The following is an 18,924-nucleotide window of genomic DNA, read 5'->3' as shown; positions in this document are numbered from 1 at the left end:
ATAGCAGTTATATTTAAACACTGCATTTGAAAGCCTTACCTCCCACACATTAAAAAGTATCTATTATTTTGCAAACTACACTAATTAGTGTATACAATTTCAAGAGACTATTCCTCTAGGTAGAAAATTATAATGCCAATATACTGAAAGCACACAAACTAAATCATTTAGGCATAGAAAGACACCATAAAAATATTTTCTGCAAAATATAAAGCAGAATTTTGACCAATGTTACCTCTTCGAAAGAGGTGGCATCCGTTTTAGGAAGAGTTCATGAGCCACTATATTTAGAAATGAAATTTTATCAGTTTTGCTTTGGAAAAAATTTGGGGAGCTAAAAATAGGAAATGATGATTTGCCTTTGGAAGAAAAAAGAAGTTCACAACCACAAAGATCAGAGACACAGGCTATTTGGAATTCTTCTGAATGATTTGTTACTAATTAGTGAGATTAGCAATAGGAACCAAAGGGTAATGGTTTATGGAATGGTACCAAGCTTACCCAGTCCTGTTTGTCATTTTAATCAACAAATTGAATAAAGATGTAGATGGCACTTTCATTTGATCAGTTAATAGCACAGATCTCAGAAAGCTAATGAATGTTTAAGATGTATCCAAAAGGCAAGCTGGAGAGGTAGGTTTGTTCCAGTATCATGGAATGTGAAAAACAAGACCAATAGTTAGTTCACAATCCAAGCCCAGCAAACCATGACAAAGATGTGGTTAAACAGCAAGTTGTACTAAAGACTAAGACTTAAGGAGTCAAAAGTCAGCTTGATGAGTCCAAAAGTCCACTGAAATTTAAGTTGTTTTAATGAAGATGTACTACCTGGAAAAATATGCGCTGAAGCATTTTCTGTGAAATGGGATATTAAAACATATTGTGTGGGAGAAAGAGATTTCGTGAACTATTCAGTTGACAGAAACTTCAGATTCATTTAGAGCCTATTTTCTGTAGGAATCTCAGAGCCTAAATGGTAACTATTGCTTTTCAAACGTATTTGACCATGGGACATTTCTTTTTGTAAAGTATCTCTTGGGACTGGCATTAAAAAGAACACTCTTGAGGAAATTCTGAGCGCTGTCTCAGGAGGCAATGAGTTCTTTTAAATAAGTGAGACTCTTTTTTTTAAAAAAAGAAGTGATCCAAGCATCAGACAAATGTCAATCTAAATGACCAGAAGGTTTCCTCCCATCCTGGGAACCTGTGATACTTGATGAACTAGACCTAATGAATTACCCTAATTCCCTGTGACACCTGGAACAGAGTGTGTAATGAGGGAAACTTCTCTAGAGAACTACCACAGTAGCAGAGTGATGAGAAAAACATTCCTCCAATAGCATATACTTCAAAACGGTTATCTTTCAACTACTTTAATGATATTGGCAGGAGGACTATTCAATTTTGTTGAAAAGATACAAGGGGTGGTAGTATGAAAAGAAGAGCCTGAGGAGATGTAAGAGAGCTAATCACAGAATGGCGCCATGTTCTGTGTGTTCAGTCACCACAGAACAGTAGCCTCCACACACACCAACCACCATCACCCTAGAGTCCTGTGAGAAAGTTGGATACCCTTATGAGGCTACTGAAATCCAGGTAAATGGTTCTCACTGGCAGTTGTGTAAACTAGCTCACATGGCAGAGCAGTGCGCGGGAATATGCCGTAGTCATACAGGACTTGGAATTAGACAAGAGCATTTATTGACTACGTTGTGTCTACTAGTCTTTTTTCAACTGAGGGGCTCAACTGGTTCTCTGTGTGTGTGTATGTGTGTGTCTGTGTAGAACCAATCTCCAAACCTCATTTCCACAAATTCAAGCAATGTTGTAAAGCAACAGTAAGCATTTTTAAACTCTCACCTAAGGTGCAAAGAGCTGTTACCAAAAATTCTAAATAACCTTCTCACAACCTCAAAGCCCCACTGATTTTTAATTTGTTCAATTTAATCTACTAAATGTGTTAAAACTAAGGTCTGTGACACAAACATAGTACAGTAGTTCTTATTTTGACCCTGTGCTAATGTGCTGTCCCAGGAAGAAAGCTCAGCAATGAGAAACACATGATTGTATAGACCATTAGAGAAAGTCTGTTAGTGTACTCTATTTCTTCATCTTTTTTATTTTCTTTACATCATTGTTCATTTTTGAACAATATTTGCCCTTCCCCCAACCCCCTCAGGTGTAGTCCCCATAGAGTTTCCTTCCCCAATGCACCTGTGCACATCACCTCAGTCCCCTGTGCTCCTCTCTCCCTCCCTCTGATCCCTCTCCCATCTCCCCTCCCACCCCCCCCCCGCCCCGTTAGTGTATTCTTAAAGTACTACCAGTCAAGCAATTTAAATTTCAAAAAAGGTCACTAATTCAACAAATATGTTGCTCCTTACACAATTAGTTACTAAATAGTGAAAATGCACTATTCGTAGCGGTAAATATTGTCACCCATTTGGCCTCTGCTAAAAATCTGCTATTTTAAAATTTTTATTTTGACTAACTTCAAATTTTAAACTTAAGAAATTGTTTTGCTATGTTCACAAAAAAAAATCACTGAGTCTACTTAGCACAGTATCTTGAACAGTGTAGTCATACATAAATATTTGTTGAGTGACAGAATAAAGGAGTGAACGGATAAGATTCAATGTTGAAATTTACTTTTAAATAGCAGTGGCAGACAAACTGATGGATTGACTGCAATTGTACTTGGCATTTATTTCAGAAGCACAAAATAAGTGAATATTAGCTTAAACTACAGCAAAAAAAGCCTCATTTCTTTTCAAGTTCACATGGTAGGTATTGTCAAGCATAAAGACAGCGTCAAGGAAATGAAAAACATAATATTAAAGGAAAAAGGAACATTTTTATTCTTATATCTTTAAAATAGAGCATGGGCAAATTTTGTTCAGCAAACTGAAGCCAAAGGATTGTGCTGCAGCTCTATGGATCAGAGACTGTGATTAGACACTATCTTTTGCCCAGGAAAACAAGCTAATGAAATTTACCATCCAATTCATGTACAGAGTAACGGCAATTGCTGATTAGGGACTAAAAACTAGTCGCAACAACATTTTAATTACATTTCAATGCAAGACTACAAATTAATTTATCCAGATGAAATACTGTAGTATATTGGTTTACAAAATGGCTAATTAGCCCATCTAGAATTTGAAGGAGACCAAAGGACTTCCTATTTAATATAGAAAGAAAACAACGAATAAACAACCACCAGCAGATTATTTCAAGGACATAAACATTTATTTCAGGCCAGAATCAATATTAAAATAGATCTAACTTCAGCCTCAGCCCTTCTTAAGTCACTGCTTAGCAGCAGAAAGCTCAATCTGTATTTAATAAGTGTTAAGAACTACTTCTGATACTTGCTTCATCTTTTGAGCTGCATAAAGACCAAAGGGCTTAGGAAGGAGTGGAAGGCTTTTTGTTTTTACGTCTGTCTGTTTGTTCTTTATTGTCCATTCTATCCATTCCTGTAGGCTCTATTGAGCAGGATTCAGACTGTAGGCTTAATCTACCCATGGAGCTGCCTTGTGAGAAATGAGACTGTGCACAGATTCCATGGCAATTACCCTCTCATGTATATTGAAACCATTCTTTAAATAGTGGCATTTTTCACTTTTATTCTTTACAGTGAAGATATGGATGTGCACCTTTTTTTAAAAAAAAAAATATTTATTTATTTATACAAGAACCGGGGTACAGGCCAGATGCACGGGAGGATGAGAGGATTCACCAGAGACAGAGAAGGGATCAGAACAGGCAAACTGACGAAATACACTGCTGAGGGGAGCAGCAGGAGAGAGAGGAGGGGTCTGCCCTGCCATGCGGGATTCTCGCTGGCTGGCGGGGATAGAACCTGCACTGCAGAGGCTGCGGACAGCTTCACAGTGCTGCGCTCAACCGCCTGTGCCACCAGGGGAAGCCCACCTTTCCTTTTTTTAAAGATTTATTTATTTATGCATACATGCCAGAGGTGTGGGGGGGGGTGAGAAGATTCACCAGAGATGGAGTGGGGAACAGAACAGGCAGGCTGACTGAAATACAATGCTGAGGGGAGCAGCAAGTGAGTCAGGAGAGGTCTGCTGCACCATGTGGGTAGCTCCCGGGCCAGGGATCGAACTTGTGCTGCAGAGCTGCGGATAGCTTCATAGGTTGTGTCTTAACCCCTTGTGCCACCAGGGAGGCCCTGGATGCACACCTTTCAAGAAATATAGTTATCACAGAATGAGCTTGTAATTTGGGGTTCTAACAAAGAAACTGGAATGTCATCACATCAAAGGCAGTTCTGCCCTCTTCAGTTCATCTGCCACTACACCTCAGAGACAAAGTGGCCAAAGAAAGCAGCTTCCAGAGAACATGAATGGTATTAGTTCCATCTCCTCTTTTTAGGATGCATTCTATGTGTCTAGAAACCAGAGGTGACAATAATGCCTAACCATATCAGAAACTTTTTAAAGGTTAATGAATTCTGACATAAAATAATGCCAGAGCCCTAAACAACTCATAAATACAAAATCTAGGAAAACCACAGAAACATCATCACACATCTGAGAATGGTACAACCCTGGATGATAAAACCACTGTGGACTTTTAAATTATTCTTTTAATAAACTTGGTGGAGTATTATACTATATATCAATATTTATGATATCAGCTAATGTTAGTTCAGGGATGCAGAATGCAAAATGCAGTCTGCCTCAGTTCAGTTGTGTACTGCCTTGGTAATTACTTCTAGACTGAAAACAGGATTCAGTTCAACTTAGTTAATGAGGAAACTAGTTTCAAATTTGGTAAGGTAGACACCTAATTAGCAGTCTTCACCCCCTTTGTCATAAACCCATCACCACATCCAGGTAGATATAAGTTTAGAGAGAACTGGAACTAGTGTGTGCTACATTATATACTGTGTTATTTATTTCTTTATTTATGGAAAATACAGGCAAGACAATTTTATAAGAGCCTCAAAAATTGGGGCGGGGTAATGTATGTATAGCAAAATCATTCAATATCAAGCTTGGAAATGGGTTTACTTCATATGGTAAATTTGACAAGTTGAGAGAGATAATGGACTCCCAAGAATCAGATACCACAGGGCAGGAATTAGTAGAGTCAGACAGAGGCACAAGTGGTTTATGTAATGCCTACTTAATGAATTATACAAAAATAAGTTGAAAGAAGTTCAGCTTCTGGCTTAAAGCCCTAAAAGTAAGGAAGGTTTCAGTTACGTATCAAAGCTTCAATGTCTAGTCAAAGTCTTTTTAGTCTTAACATTTCACTATAGTACCACTGGGTGCCTTAATTCTGTACTATTCCAATTTGATCAATCTGTGAGAGTAAGAATCTAACTACACGAAAACTATGCAATACTTAGAAATGAAAATGCAGATTTTCTGGTGAGCACTTAGGGGAGTTACAACTATTTTTCTGTCTGCATTATGAACAAACCTGTTTCTTGGGACTATTTGTTGCCCTCTTCTTCCTTATATTTTTTGTAAAACACAAATGCTACTGTGAGGTGGTTCTTTTTCAAAATATGGTATTAAATTCAACTTCTTTCATATTCAAACTAAACTTATTTTACTGTGGCTTATAGGTAAGGTAATTAAGACAAGGTTGACTTATTTGTCCAAAAAGGCCTCTATTATTCATTGATGTCAGAGCTAACATAAAACTCAGTATACAAGACTCTGTCACTATATGACCTGGAACAAACATTTTTCTACAACACAATCTCAGTTCCCCATCTTTAAACAGAGATAATAATACCTAATTTGGAGTCTTATTGTAAAAATTCAATAAGCTAATGTACAGCTGGCAAAGAATACTCACTAAATATTATTTCTTTTTCTAAGGTCAAATATGTTTGCTAAATGCCAAGTTAAACAAATTAAGCAGCTCTTTTGGCTTCAGGACTCTTTGGAGCCTTTAATATGCTATGTGATGCTCCAAGAGGAAAATAGAGTATGTAACCTTTCTCCAAACAACCAAACAATCAATTTCTTTCATGAAGCATCTATTCATAGCTTATAGAATACTAACAATACAGAGGACACACTTTGAGAAACTTGCTGTAGACCACAAAATATTCTGGGAAATATGTGAAATGAGACATTTGAACATAATTTAAATTACTGGTTTAAATAGCCTGCTCTGAATAGCTTAATGAACTTTTTGAGGTCACCTCAAACATCTAATACATAGGAAGTAATAATCACTTGGAAATGGAACCCCAAACTTACTCAGAAAGACACCTGAGTGGATCAACTTTATCATAGGTCAATGTGAGTGTTGGACATTTTGCATGTTTATTTGTGCTTCCAAAGTAGAAATAGAGGCATTTCAAAAGAAGAAAGGCTCTTAGTGATTCTGCCTATTTTTCCCAAATGTAGTACATCATCTTTTCTGTGGTTTGCTACTATATGGGTCAAATGTTCAGGACAGTAAAGAAAAAAGGAAGATCCGGGAAGGCTTATTCTTTTTCTTGTTTTTAATCATGCTTAAGAAACTAGAATTCTTTGTACCACAATGACAGCACTCCATTCACTGAATGAAGGACTGGCCATTAAAATTGTGCTCCAATGTGTGGGAAATGTGACCCACATATGTGTTGTCAAGTTAACAACAGTTATTAAATGCCCAATCTGTGTCAAGTAGTTCAGGTTGTAAGAAAACGACTTTGAGCAAATCGGGAGTCCTGTAGGTAAGAGAAGACTTACATCCAAAGGGACAGGCAAAGGAAAAATACAGTATCAAACAATATATAGTGAAGAGTTGGATTTTGAGAAGCAAGCTGTAGCTTTCAACACAACCCTAAGAAGGAAGAAAGATCAGTAAGGATCATGGGCTGGACTTTGCACTTGGGCAGGACCTTGAGAGCCTGTGAGGGGTTGCCACCGGGCTTCTGTAAGCAAAGCCAGTTCCATCACCCCCTAATGTGCACCAACTGTCATGGGAGTGTGGGGGCCACGGTTCCCTTTCAGGAACAATAGAGGGAATGCAGAGATTTTTGCTTCTTTGCCTTTCTTCCTCTCTGCCATGGATAAATAAATCAGCTAAAGATCCTGAAACCAATAGCCCTTCCCTCTGGGTAACTGTCAGAATTTGGCTGCTTGCTTACCCAATAAAGACAGAAAAAAAAAAAACACCAACCATAACAATTTAAGGATTAGAGCTGCATAAGAACAATTCAGAAAGAGAATCTACATGGACCTCTATGGAAAGACAAGTGCTATTTTCTGCTTGAGTCTGTGACTGGTAGAGAATCACTCAACCCTATGATTGTATTATTTATACAGAACTCACTAGGGCACCATCTGGTGCTAAGCTAACCACAAAAACAGGAAAATCAAACCCAAAGCCAATTGTCTTCATTGGAGTTTTCGCTAATGACCTATTCCTCGCCAATATTCCAACAGATCACACTGTAGTTTGAAACAGGAAAAGACATTTAATGCTTTAAAGGGAAGTCTTAAAGGGAATTCAGTTAGACATATCCTTGAAAAGATTCAGTACCTATCTAGATCTTCTCAGTTGGGAGGTCACTGCCCCTATTTCAGGTCTTATTACATCTTATTAAGTTGTCAGATCAAGTTCATAATGTCCCATCTCAGTATCCAGTCACCAAGAGATAAGGGTAAGAGGTGATCTTACAAGATTCTGTCCTGGAGATGGAAACTTAAGTGAAAATAGTAAGGAAAATTCCGAAGTGTAAGAAACAAACTAACAAATTTTCATGATGAAAATCCAATCTGAAATGACATTAAAATCCAAAATTCTGACTCTCAATAAATTTTTCTTATTGAGGCAACACACTTGACATTACAAACATATGTTCCTCTGTAATAAAAACTGCTTACCACTATAATGCAAAAGGTAAGTGTGAATGTTGAGTATACATGCTCTTAATTTTTAAAAATCCAATTATAGCAATCTCCCTTTTCAGTTTGTATTGACTTTTCCTAGATTCTCTCAGCTCTAGTAATTTTCTTTCTGATATAGATATTATAAAATGGTACCTGAAGTTCATTCGGTTTCAATATTATAAATTTGGGCCTCCCTGGTGGTGCAAGGGGTTAAGTCTCAGCACTATGAAGCTATCAGTGCCACTGCAGCATGTGTTCCATCCCCGGCCAGGGAGCTAAACCATACGGTGCAGCAGACCTCTCCTGTCTCACCCGCTGCTCCCCTCAGCAGTTTATTTCAGTCAATCCACCTGTTCTGCTCCCTACTCTGTCTCTGGTGAATCCTCTTACACACCCCAACTCCTCTGGCTGGTGAATCCCCTCATAGCCCCCCACACCTCTGGCCTACACCCCAGTTTCTGTATGTATAAATAAACAAAAATAATCTTTATAAAATATTATAAATTCATCATGAAAGCTGTAAACAACTCTAGTCCCATTTTCTTCTCATTTGGAGCTAACACTACAGGTGTTAATGGCATCTCAGTACATAATCAGGTGTCTGGGTTCCCATGATGGCTAATGTTTGGAGTTCTCTGTGGCCTTTAGTATGATTTTTCACATTTTAGGGTTCATTTTTCATTATAATCATCTAGATATTTTATCAGATCCATGAAAAAACTAATCAAACAATCAAGAACTATAATATTAAGGGTGATTGTTTTCTGAAAACCATTAGCAAAACAAAGTATCATATAAAGTGGTTCCATAATGCATCTCATTTCCAGAATTCAGGAGATCAATCTTGCTTGCTTAATGCAAAATTAAGACTAAACTAGAGTCAAAATCTTGGTTACGATGCAGATTTAAAATACAAATAAATGAGCAGTTTTCATTAAGACAGTTAATTCATGTCACCACCAGGACACACACACAAAAATAGATGTGGAGTCCACTGGGTTGAATTTTGAATTTGCCCCTATACTAGCTTTGTCCCTTAAGCAAGTTACTTAACCTCCTTAAAGTTCAGTGGCATACTCTCATCAGTAAGAAGGACTTAATACCTCCTTCCAGTGTTTTTGTGGAAAGTGAATGGCATAAAACTCACAAAACTTTTGCCACAGTGCACGACATATTGTAGGAGGTAACCTAAGTTCAAGAACTCTGTAGTTAACTCTTAATTTTGCATTAAGCAAGCAAGATTGACCTCCTGAATTCTGGAAGAATTTCCCAGTAACTTCCAAAACTTTTTCTTAAGAATAACCACTCTGTGAAAGGGAACTGATTTACATGGAGCACAGCACTGGTTACAGAAATCAAGGGAAACTGAGATCTCTCTTTAATTCCATCCTTCTATTTAAGTCACTGTCACATATTCTTCATGAAATTTCCAACCTCCTTGGAGCCCATCTGTCACAGTCTAACTGGAGTCTCTGTTCATTAGTAAGCACTCCTCCCATTTCAAAGGTCCACTGATGGAAAGAGGCAATTTCCTTACATTAAAAAAGAACATTTTACAACGTTAATCATAATAGCTAATATAAGCAACAGAATGTTAACAAATGGTGACTGATTCTAGAGATATTCCTAGGATGAAATAACTAAAAAAAGAAAAAGAAAACAATAGGAAAGGGAGAGCCTGTCTAAAAGTTTTAATTTTTGTTGTTGGAAACCCAAATACAACTACGTATTAAAAGAATTAATAGCTGCTTTCTAGAAGTACCTATAGATTAAACTTAACTATTTCAGTTTCACTGTAAGAATGACAAAGAAGCTATATTATTTATTTTCCACATATAATCTATTAAAAAAAAACTGTTGGCTCTATTTCCAAAATATTCTCCACATTTGTTCATTTCCCTACATTTTATGTAGATTGATATTTTTCAGGGGCGTTTCCTATGGGCCTTAGTTTCATAATCTTTGACTTAGAATAAAACCTACCATGTAGGGTTGATGTGATGACTAAATTACACAGCATATGAAGCAGTATTTGTGAGCATAGTACAAATAGCAGAGGTTATTTTTAACTCTAAGAAGGCAGTTTTGTTACACATAGAATCTGAGAAAGGGGAATTAGAGAGTTCTGTAGGAAATCTTACTCCCACTATGGTGGAATCCAAAACATTATCAACAGTACACTACAGAGAAGGCTTTTCTAAGGACTCAGACCCATACAATCTCTGTGCCTTGAATCAAGCTAGAGATATAAAGAAAACCCAATCACCTTTTTCAAAACTTATCAGACACCAAAAGCTTCCATCATCCTGAGATGTCCTCATGAGGCATATGTGAAAACTGGCACTACTGCGGGTTATCGCCCATGAATTCCCTCTGAGATGGATGGCCTCTTGTGGATATTTCCCTGTCGGGTACTTAGACACACCCCCAACTGGGCAGCGCACCGTCACAGCTCCATCCATCTTAGGGGTGCTACTGTGCTTAACCACTCCAGGAAGATTCATGTTGCCTTTCATTACACAGGGAGTCCTTTTCTGATCTGATCCCAGAATCTGGATTTTCTCCTGTTGAGAACTGTAAGGAACTGCCTCTCACAGCTAGGACAGGGAGAGGTGGAATTGGAGGGACAGAGACAGCACAGAATGGAAGGTTCTAAACCACTGGAGATCTAATGAGTTCCCTGGGACAATGAAAACTAGACACTATTGATTATAGCAAGAATTAGAGGCAGACCAGAAAGTCACTAAGGCAAAGTTCAGAAGCCAAGTGGGAAACCCACCAGGGACTGCCCACCGTCCTTGGAATCAAATCCAACTGTGTGCCATGGCCCACGAGGCCCTGGTGGTCCAGACTCGGCCTGCTTCTCCGCCTCCTAGCACAAGCTCACCTCTCCCCGGCCGCTACATTCATTCCATTCAGCCTGACCTTCTTTATATTCTCTGCACCTGCCAACTCAGTCCCGGCTTGGAGCCTTGGCATTTGCTACTCCTTCTGTCTGGGACTCCCTTCTCCCATCTCTTTGCCTGGCCATATCCTTCCCATCACCAGGTTTCAGTGCAGTGTTATCTCCCCAGGGAGGCCTTCTCTGCTGAAAATCCACTAATGTTTCTCAGTTCTCTACCACCACCACCACCACCACCAGGAGCAGCTGCAAATCACTCTACCCTGTTATCCCATTTTATTGTCTACACGGCACTAATCACTATCTGAATTTTTGTCCAGTTTAGTTATATATTTGTTTGTATATTACCTGTCTCCCTTGTTATAGAATGTACAGACAGGTTCCTGGACAGTTTTGCTGACCACGATAGCTCCAATGCCTACTACACTACTGTACTACCTGACACATATCACATACTTAGTACATAACTGTTATATTTTGAATGATTCAATGAATACTTTGGGACATAAGGAAAGTCAATTTGTAAAACTATTTGGAATATTAACAGAGGAAATAACCTCTACTGTGATGCAAAATACCATTGAAGGTAGGAAGATCTCATTTATAAGCTGTGTTATGAAATGGGTAGAGAGAAGAGTCATAGAAATGCTAATTAGTTAAAATTCTGCTTGCCATAATTCTCTAGTGTCTTTGGATAGAATGATTATCAGAAAACTAGCTTGGGCATCAGTGCAACTCTGCACTTTAGAAATGGGCTCTGCATCAGTTAATTCTCTATTTCTAAATGTTACTGTTGTAGGTTGGGTCACAGTCCTACATTTAGTTAATCTGAGGTTAAAGATGTGCATGGCTGGATATACTAATTCAGAGTAATCAAGTATCGATTCTGTCTTTTAGCAACAATGAAATAACAATAGTCAGCCTTTATTTGATGCCTTGTGTCTTCTCAAATCCCAGAATAATCAGTGAATAGTTCATTTAAAACAGCTGCATTGTGGTGCAGTTGAAATATTATTCCTAAATTTCAGAAACAAACAAACAAACAAAAAACTTAGTTTGTTATTTACCACAATCAAGTTTGAGAATATCTACTAAAAACACAAAATTTATACTTTTGGACATGATTTTATTTCCAACTTTAAATAAGGGAAATAGTCCATCCTTTGGTAAGACGGGAGTAGTAGACACATCCTTACCTCCTTTGCTCTGAAATACAGCTCCTGCAGGCTCCTCTTAACTGACAGCCCAAAAGTGCTCACTCATGGTTACTCAGAGTCTGATCCCAACACCATCCCATGCTCCAGGACAGTCCAATGTAATGAATTCACACTCTGCACAAAGCTCTTTGTTAAATGTTGGTTGGTCTACAGAAATTAATCAGAGAGGTATCTGTCCTCAAGTAGGCAGATAATACACGGAGCATCAGAGAGGTTAAAAAAAGAAATGCTATATAACAGCACAAAATTTATGCTGTTTAGCAGAGAAAATGTTCTTCTAAATTTCGAAGGAAGGAAAATTTTATCCTGGGTGCTCTTCTTCTTTACCTTCACACATTCTCCCTGAGTAATTTTATCCATGATTAAACCTAGTATTGCCAAAATGCTGATGGTTCCAGATTGTATGTCCAGTCCAGACCTCTCAATCTATATTTATAGCTGCCTAGAGACTACCGTCAGTCCACTGGAAGGAAGATCTTGAAGTTTGTAAAATATCCAAATCCATGTTCTTCCCGCTCTTAAATTCCCCATCTCTGTAAATAGGTATCCCATATCCCCCAAACCATATCGCCCAAGTTAAGAAACTTGAGAGTCATCTTTCATCCCCACTCTACTTTATCCCTCTACACCAAACCAGTTCCTAAGCCACATTAACACTATCTTTCTATCTCACACAATGCAGCAGAGTCTATTCCCTCTGTTCTATATCTACTTCATTACTGTGTCATTTAACCAACTTTATGGACTCTGAAGTCATATAGACCTAAATTTGAGTCTTAGTGCTGCCTTATCAGTTGGTGACCTTGAGCAGTTTAATCTCTGCCTCAGTCTCTTGAACTACAAAATGAGAATAATAATATTCCTTATATCATATAAGGTTGATAAAAATCTTTGAAAAAAACAATGCATATAAAGCATTTTACACAGGTCCTAGCACATAGTAGGTGTTCACTAAGTATAACTGAAACTTGTAATAATGCACCAGTCTACCTCTGGAATCTCATTTCTCATTATTTTCCACTCTTTCCCCACCCCAATCCTATGCTGAAGGCTCACTGGATATGCAAGATTCCCTGAATACATCAAATCCTTTCATTACCTCAATTTTTTCCTCATATTCTGTTTACTCTTTCTTAAACATCCTCCCTGTCTTACCCTTACTCAATGTTCTTATTCACCTTGAAAATTTATGTACCAAAAGTTCACACTAAAATGTTGCCTTCTTAGTGAATGACTACCTACATCAATTTGTTACACTTTCCTCTCTTTCTAAGAACACACACACTTACACATACACAGAGAGAAAGAGAGATATCAAGAAGGGCAGTGCCACATCATATTATAATTTTTTTAAATTCTTTCTTTTCATGTCTGTCTCCTGTTTGTGATGACCTCATCAAGAAGATCATTAGAGTCCTCATTCCTAGGATAATACCTTGCACAGAGCTGGTAATCAGTAACTGGTCTTTTAAAGAAATACTTCCTGGCTAAGATAATCTGAGTATATTTCTTGGAAAGATATTTTAGGGGAAGGGAGGGCAAAGAGAAAAAACAGAAATAGTTTTTTCTTTGATCCTGCTCTTCCCTGGCTGAGAATCTGTCAGCATGTCCATCACCACACCACCAGCCTCCCCTATATCACCAAGCCTCCTATTCTTAAGCAACAAGACTTCCAACCTGTGAAGGAACAGGGGTAACTACTAACTGAAGTGAGTCAAAGTGAAGTGCCCATGTAAAGTGATAGGGAGGAAATAGCTGGGTTCAGATACCAAAGGACCTTTAATAGTGTGCTAAGAAGTTTGAACTTCCCAGTAAATAATAGAATGCCACTGGAGATGGTTTGGCAGGGTATAGCATGACCCAAAAGATATTTTTAGTAGATGCAGATGATTGTAGTATATGGATTGTTTGAACTGGAGGAGGATAATATATATATAAAAATTTATTAAAGAATAAATCTAATTCCTAGGATGACAAAAGAAAAGAAGAATGACAAACATTTCTGGAAACCTGTATAGCTCTTGCTGTTGTAAATGCACTTAACACACATTATCTCATTCAATCCTAGCAATTATCACACCCATAAACTTCTCTCATTAACTCTGAATTGAGGAAGCAATGATTTAGAGGGGTTGAATAACTAGACATGTAAAAGGAAGAGCTGGGAAACAAACACAGGTCTGTCTGATGTCAAAGTCTAGATTGGATATTCTTGACTTATGTACCCTGGAGACATTTTAGAACAGAAAGGCAACAAAATGAAAAAGCAACCCACAGAATATAAGAAAATATTTGTAAATGATCTATCTGAGAAAGGGTTAGTATCTAAAATATATACGGAACTCATACAACCCAAGAGCAAAATACAAATAACCCAACTGAACATGGGGAAAGGACCTGGATAGGCATTTCTCCAAAACCAAAAATAGCCAACAGATACATGAAAAGGCACTCAACATGATGAATAATCAGGAAAATGCAATGAAATATCATCTTACACCTATTAGGATGGCTATAATCATAAAAAGACAAAAGATAACAAGCACTGTCCAGGATATGGAGAGATGGGAATCCTTGTACACTGTTGGCACAATATGCATTGATATAACTGTTTTAGAAAAGAGTATGGAGGTTCCTCAAAATATTAAAAGTAGACTTTATATCCAGGAATCCCACTTCTGGGTATAAATCCAAAAGAAACAAATCCAAACCTCGAAGAGGTATCTGCAATTCAGTGTTACGACAGCATTATGCATGATTGCAAACACAGGAACAAACTAGGTGTGTGTTTATGGATGAATGGATAAAGTAAATGTGTTATAGAGAAAGAATGGAATATTATTCTGCCTGAAAAAAGAAGAAAATTGTGCTGTTGGTAACAACATGAATGAACCTGGAATACCTAAGGCTAAATGAAATAAGCAGACACAGAAAGACAAATGTTGCATAATCTTACCTACATGCAGATTATAAAACATTCAAATGCAAATAGATGGCAGCAGAATAGATGTCAGCGACTGGAGAGAGAGGAAAACAGGTGAGGTTGGTCAAAAGGTACAAAGTTTCAGTTATGCAAAATGAGTAAGTTCTGGGTATCTAATGTACAGTGATATGATTATAGTTAACAACATTGTATTGTATTATTAAAGTTTGCTTAGATGGCAGATTTTTAATGTTTTTGCCACAAAAAAAAGGAAAGAAAATGTAACTATGTAAGCTGCTGGATGTATTAAATAACTTGATAGGGGCAATTATTCCACAATATATATACATATATCAAAACATCAAGTTCTATACTTTAAATATATGCAATTTTTATTTTGTCAATTATAAACTCAATGAAAATAAAACACAAACAAACCAAATCCCCCACATTCTAAGTGAAAGAAGTCATACACAGTAAATGCTGTAGGATTCCACTAATACCAATTCTAGAGAAGATAATTTTAATCTGTAGTCACAAAAAGTAGATCAGTGATTCTCTGAAATGAAGGATAGGACAAATTAACTGGGAAGGGGCAAAAGAGAATCCATCTTAAAAGTTCAGGGAAACACCCTAAGTCTTTGAGTAGTGATAGTGGTTCTATAGATGTTTATTTGTCAAACCTCAGCAATGCATGCATTTAAAATGGGTGTGTTTTACTGTATGGTAATTATGCCTAAATAAAGTTGATTTAAAAAGAAAAAATCAAATGTTTCCCAGTTCTTCAAAATCTATTGGTCTAATTTTCCAATTTAAATTTAGGAGTTAATTTGAAGGAATGCCAGGGTAATCACTTTTAAGTGAAAAAGGATTATGTAAAAATATACTTGTTTGGAAATATTGGGGAGTTTGAAATGCATACTTATTTGGGAACTCACTACCAACAATTCTTGTCTCTTACTGCTTTTTTTTTTTTTCATGGTAATGGATCAAACACAGTCATTCCATTCACATTTTCTTCTGCACTATCCAATGCAGAACATAAAGTTCCTCTGACCCAAGACAGGTTTTCTTATCTAATTGTCCAATGTACTTGTTAGGGGTGCTATGACTTTAAGGTAAGAAATGTAGAATGCTTTCCAAGTTTGTTAATTAATAGCATCCCTAGACAAATATCTTCTTACTGCTGTGCCTGATTACTAAGTCTCTCTGCTTCAAGGCAACAGATGGCTTAAGTTCTCCCAGAATTAAAAAGGAAATAATCTAGATTTCCTTGTGATTTGAGGGACTAAATTTAATCAGGTTATCCTATTTTATAAGCTACAAATATCCTAGAAAAATGGAAATGATCAAATGGAAATGAATGGTCACTGACTTCTAATTGTGTGAGTAATGTATACTAGTCTTTATAGTACCAATGGATAACATATTGCTACCATAAAGCCAGCATTTACTAAACCCAATCAAAGACTCCATCAGTCTTTATGAACTTTTTTTTAATGACAGCACTCTTCCTCTCTGCACTTAGAAAATAAGTTGCAGGGTTCCTTGAGTGGTCTTCAATACCTTAGATTCAAAGAAACCTTTCCTTAGAAATTTCATTTGAAAGTTCATGTGATTCAGAGACCATTTCCAGAGTAACACACAGTATCAGCTCTCTGCTCTAACAATACTTAAATATCTGCCTAAGCAACATTTGAAAAACTGTTTTTAGGGCCTCCCTAGTGACAGAAGGGGTTAAGACGCAACCTTTGAAGCTAACCGCAGCCACTGCAGCACAAGTTCGATCCCCGGCCAGGGAGCAGCCCACATGGTGCAGCAGACCTCTCCTGACTCGCCCACTGCTCCCCTCAGCAGTGTGTTTCAGTAGATCGGCCTGTTCTGCTCCCCACTCTGTCTCTGGTGAATCTTCTCACCCCCAACACCTCTGGCCTGTACCACAGTTCTTGTATGCATAAATAAACAAATCTTTAAAAAAAATAAAAAAACTGTATTTCTTTACTATCAATTTTTTGTCTACATGTTAGATGGTCCACTTAAAAGTAAAAGTCATCTCAAGACAGAAATGTAAATGTCTGTACCCATTATGTTATAAAAACACATTGCTCATAGTTGCTAAACAAATGTATAATTATTGACATGATCATAATGTCTGTCTGTTTTATGTGATAAGCCATGGCTAATGTGGCCATAATAAAGTCTATCACCAGCTTGTTACATATAGGTATTTTCTATTATCATTCTACTCACTCAACCATTTGTCCAGTACTATATAACTATAGTCAAACAGGTCACTTGCAAAAATAGGACCTTTTTTTTTTCACCTTTTTCGCCCCCACACACAATTGTCTCCTCAAACTTGTCACATCTTTCCCATAATGGCATGAGTAAATCACATCTTTAGCTGATGTTCTGGCCTTCCCACTGCATTTTTCAAGACATTAATTTTTAGTTTGAGAGCACATTTTAAATAGGTATTCTTCATTATTTAGCAATATCTAACAGTTCTTTTATTACACAATTCTAGAAATTTTATTTTTCTATGACATAGAATTGGGGAATTTAAAGGAAAAGAAATCAAGGAAAATGATGTTCAGCCAACTGTTTGTGTCATTCTCTACATTACCCCCACCTGCCAACACAGAATCAGAGACACAAACTCCTGACTGATAGCACAACTACCTGCCACTTGGTAGTTTGGTAGAGAGGAGACAGGTATATAGAAAATTAAAGAAGAGAGAACACCCTGATATTTTGATAATAATACAAGGTTTAAACAACAAAATGTTTACTCATATTACTTTAAATCAAACATTATTTGCAACAATCATCCTCACTCAATTTTTCAGTCTCATCCCATCCCTGATCTATATGTCAAAAGAGTATGAAATGACAAGAAGCTCAAAAATGGAGTAAAGGAAGAAATTGGGATTGGGCACCATCTGGCAGCCACATGATATTTTAAAAGTGGGAGCCACGTGCTTATCACACATGCTTTTCTCACAAAGGAACATCAGTCATAATTCATTTGGTTTATGGAATGGTCACCATTTCAAATTATCTGAGCTCTTCAATTTACTATGGTTGCACTAATGTAGTCACTAGCAAAATACAGATTTATCATTGTAATCATGGAATTTCTCTTTTTTTTTAATTCTTTTTTTTTTTAAGATTTATTTATTATTTACACAAGCACTGGGTACAGTCAGAAGTGCAGGAGGGTGAGAGAATTCACCAGAGCCAGAGGGGGGAGCAGAGCAGGCAGAAGGACCGAAGTACACTGCTGAGGGGAGCAGCGGGCGGCAGGAGAGGTCTGCGCGCCAAGTGGGACCCTCCTCCGGTGGCCGGGGAGCAGCCGGGGATCAAACCGGTGCTGAAGAGGCTGCGGGCAGCTTCGCAACCCAGCGCTCAACCGCTGCGCCACCGGGGAGGCCCTGGAATTTGTCTTTTTTCTAGTAGAAAATATTTTTAAATGGCTTCTTGTTTTTGATAGGTTTTTTGATATTTCTAACCCCATAAAGGCACTGGGATGAGGTATGAAAATATCTCCTCTAGCAATTTCCATAGCGGTGGCCATGCATTTTGAGGCAATACTCTTTCACAATGATGGCTTGGGGGAGACAAAATCACCCCTCCCTTTGGCAATTGACTCAATTTATGCATTTAAAAAATTATGACTGGTGGCGCAAGGGAAGCTATCCAAAGCCTCTGTAGCATGAGTTCGATCCCGGCCGGCCAGGGAGTTACCCACATTGTACCTCTCCTGTCTCGCCTGCTGCTCCCCTCAGCAGTGTATTTCAGTAGATCTCCCTGTTCTGCTTCCCACTCTGTGATGAACCCTCTCACCCCCCACACCTCTGGCCTATACCCCAGTTCTTGTATGCATAAATAAATCTTTAAAAAATTTAAAAAATAATAAAAAATTATGACTATAAAAGCAATATATTTTAATGAAAAAATTTTAAAAGTCAAATATGAGTAAAGTAGGAAGATAGTGAACTAGGTAGTCAG

The 18,924-nt window shown here is 37.6% G+C and overlaps 1 protein-coding gene across 3 annotated transcripts in view; it reads right to left on the bottom strand.

Annotated features, from left to right (window-relative positions):
• The window catches only part of TENM1 (teneurin transmembrane protein 1), a 734,894-nt gene that overhangs the window by 643,892 nt on the left and 72,078 nt on the right, over positions 1 to 18,924 (bottom strand). The window contains exon 3 of one of the 3 annotated variants that reach the window (XM_054695568.1): positions 14,947 to 15,007. The exons of the other annotated variants lie outside the window; for them this stretch is intronic. The gene's annotated coding sequence lies outside the window, so the exon portion shown is untranslated. The remainder of the gene's footprint in view (positions 1 to 14,946; positions 15,008 to 18,924) is intronic. 3 annotated transcript variants of the gene reach the window in all.

The sequence above is a fragment of the Talpa occidentalis genome, unplaced genomic scaffold (genome assembly GCF_014898055.3).
Source record: "Talpa occidentalis isolate TD23 unplaced genomic scaffold, MPIMG_talOcc4v2.1 talOcc4.15, whole genome shotgun sequence".
In the NCBI taxonomy this organism is placed as follows: Eukaryota; Metazoa; Chordata; class Mammalia; order Eulipotyphla; family Talpidae; genus Talpa; species Talpa occidentalis.
This window is presented reverse-complemented; position numbering and strand designations above follow the sequence as displayed.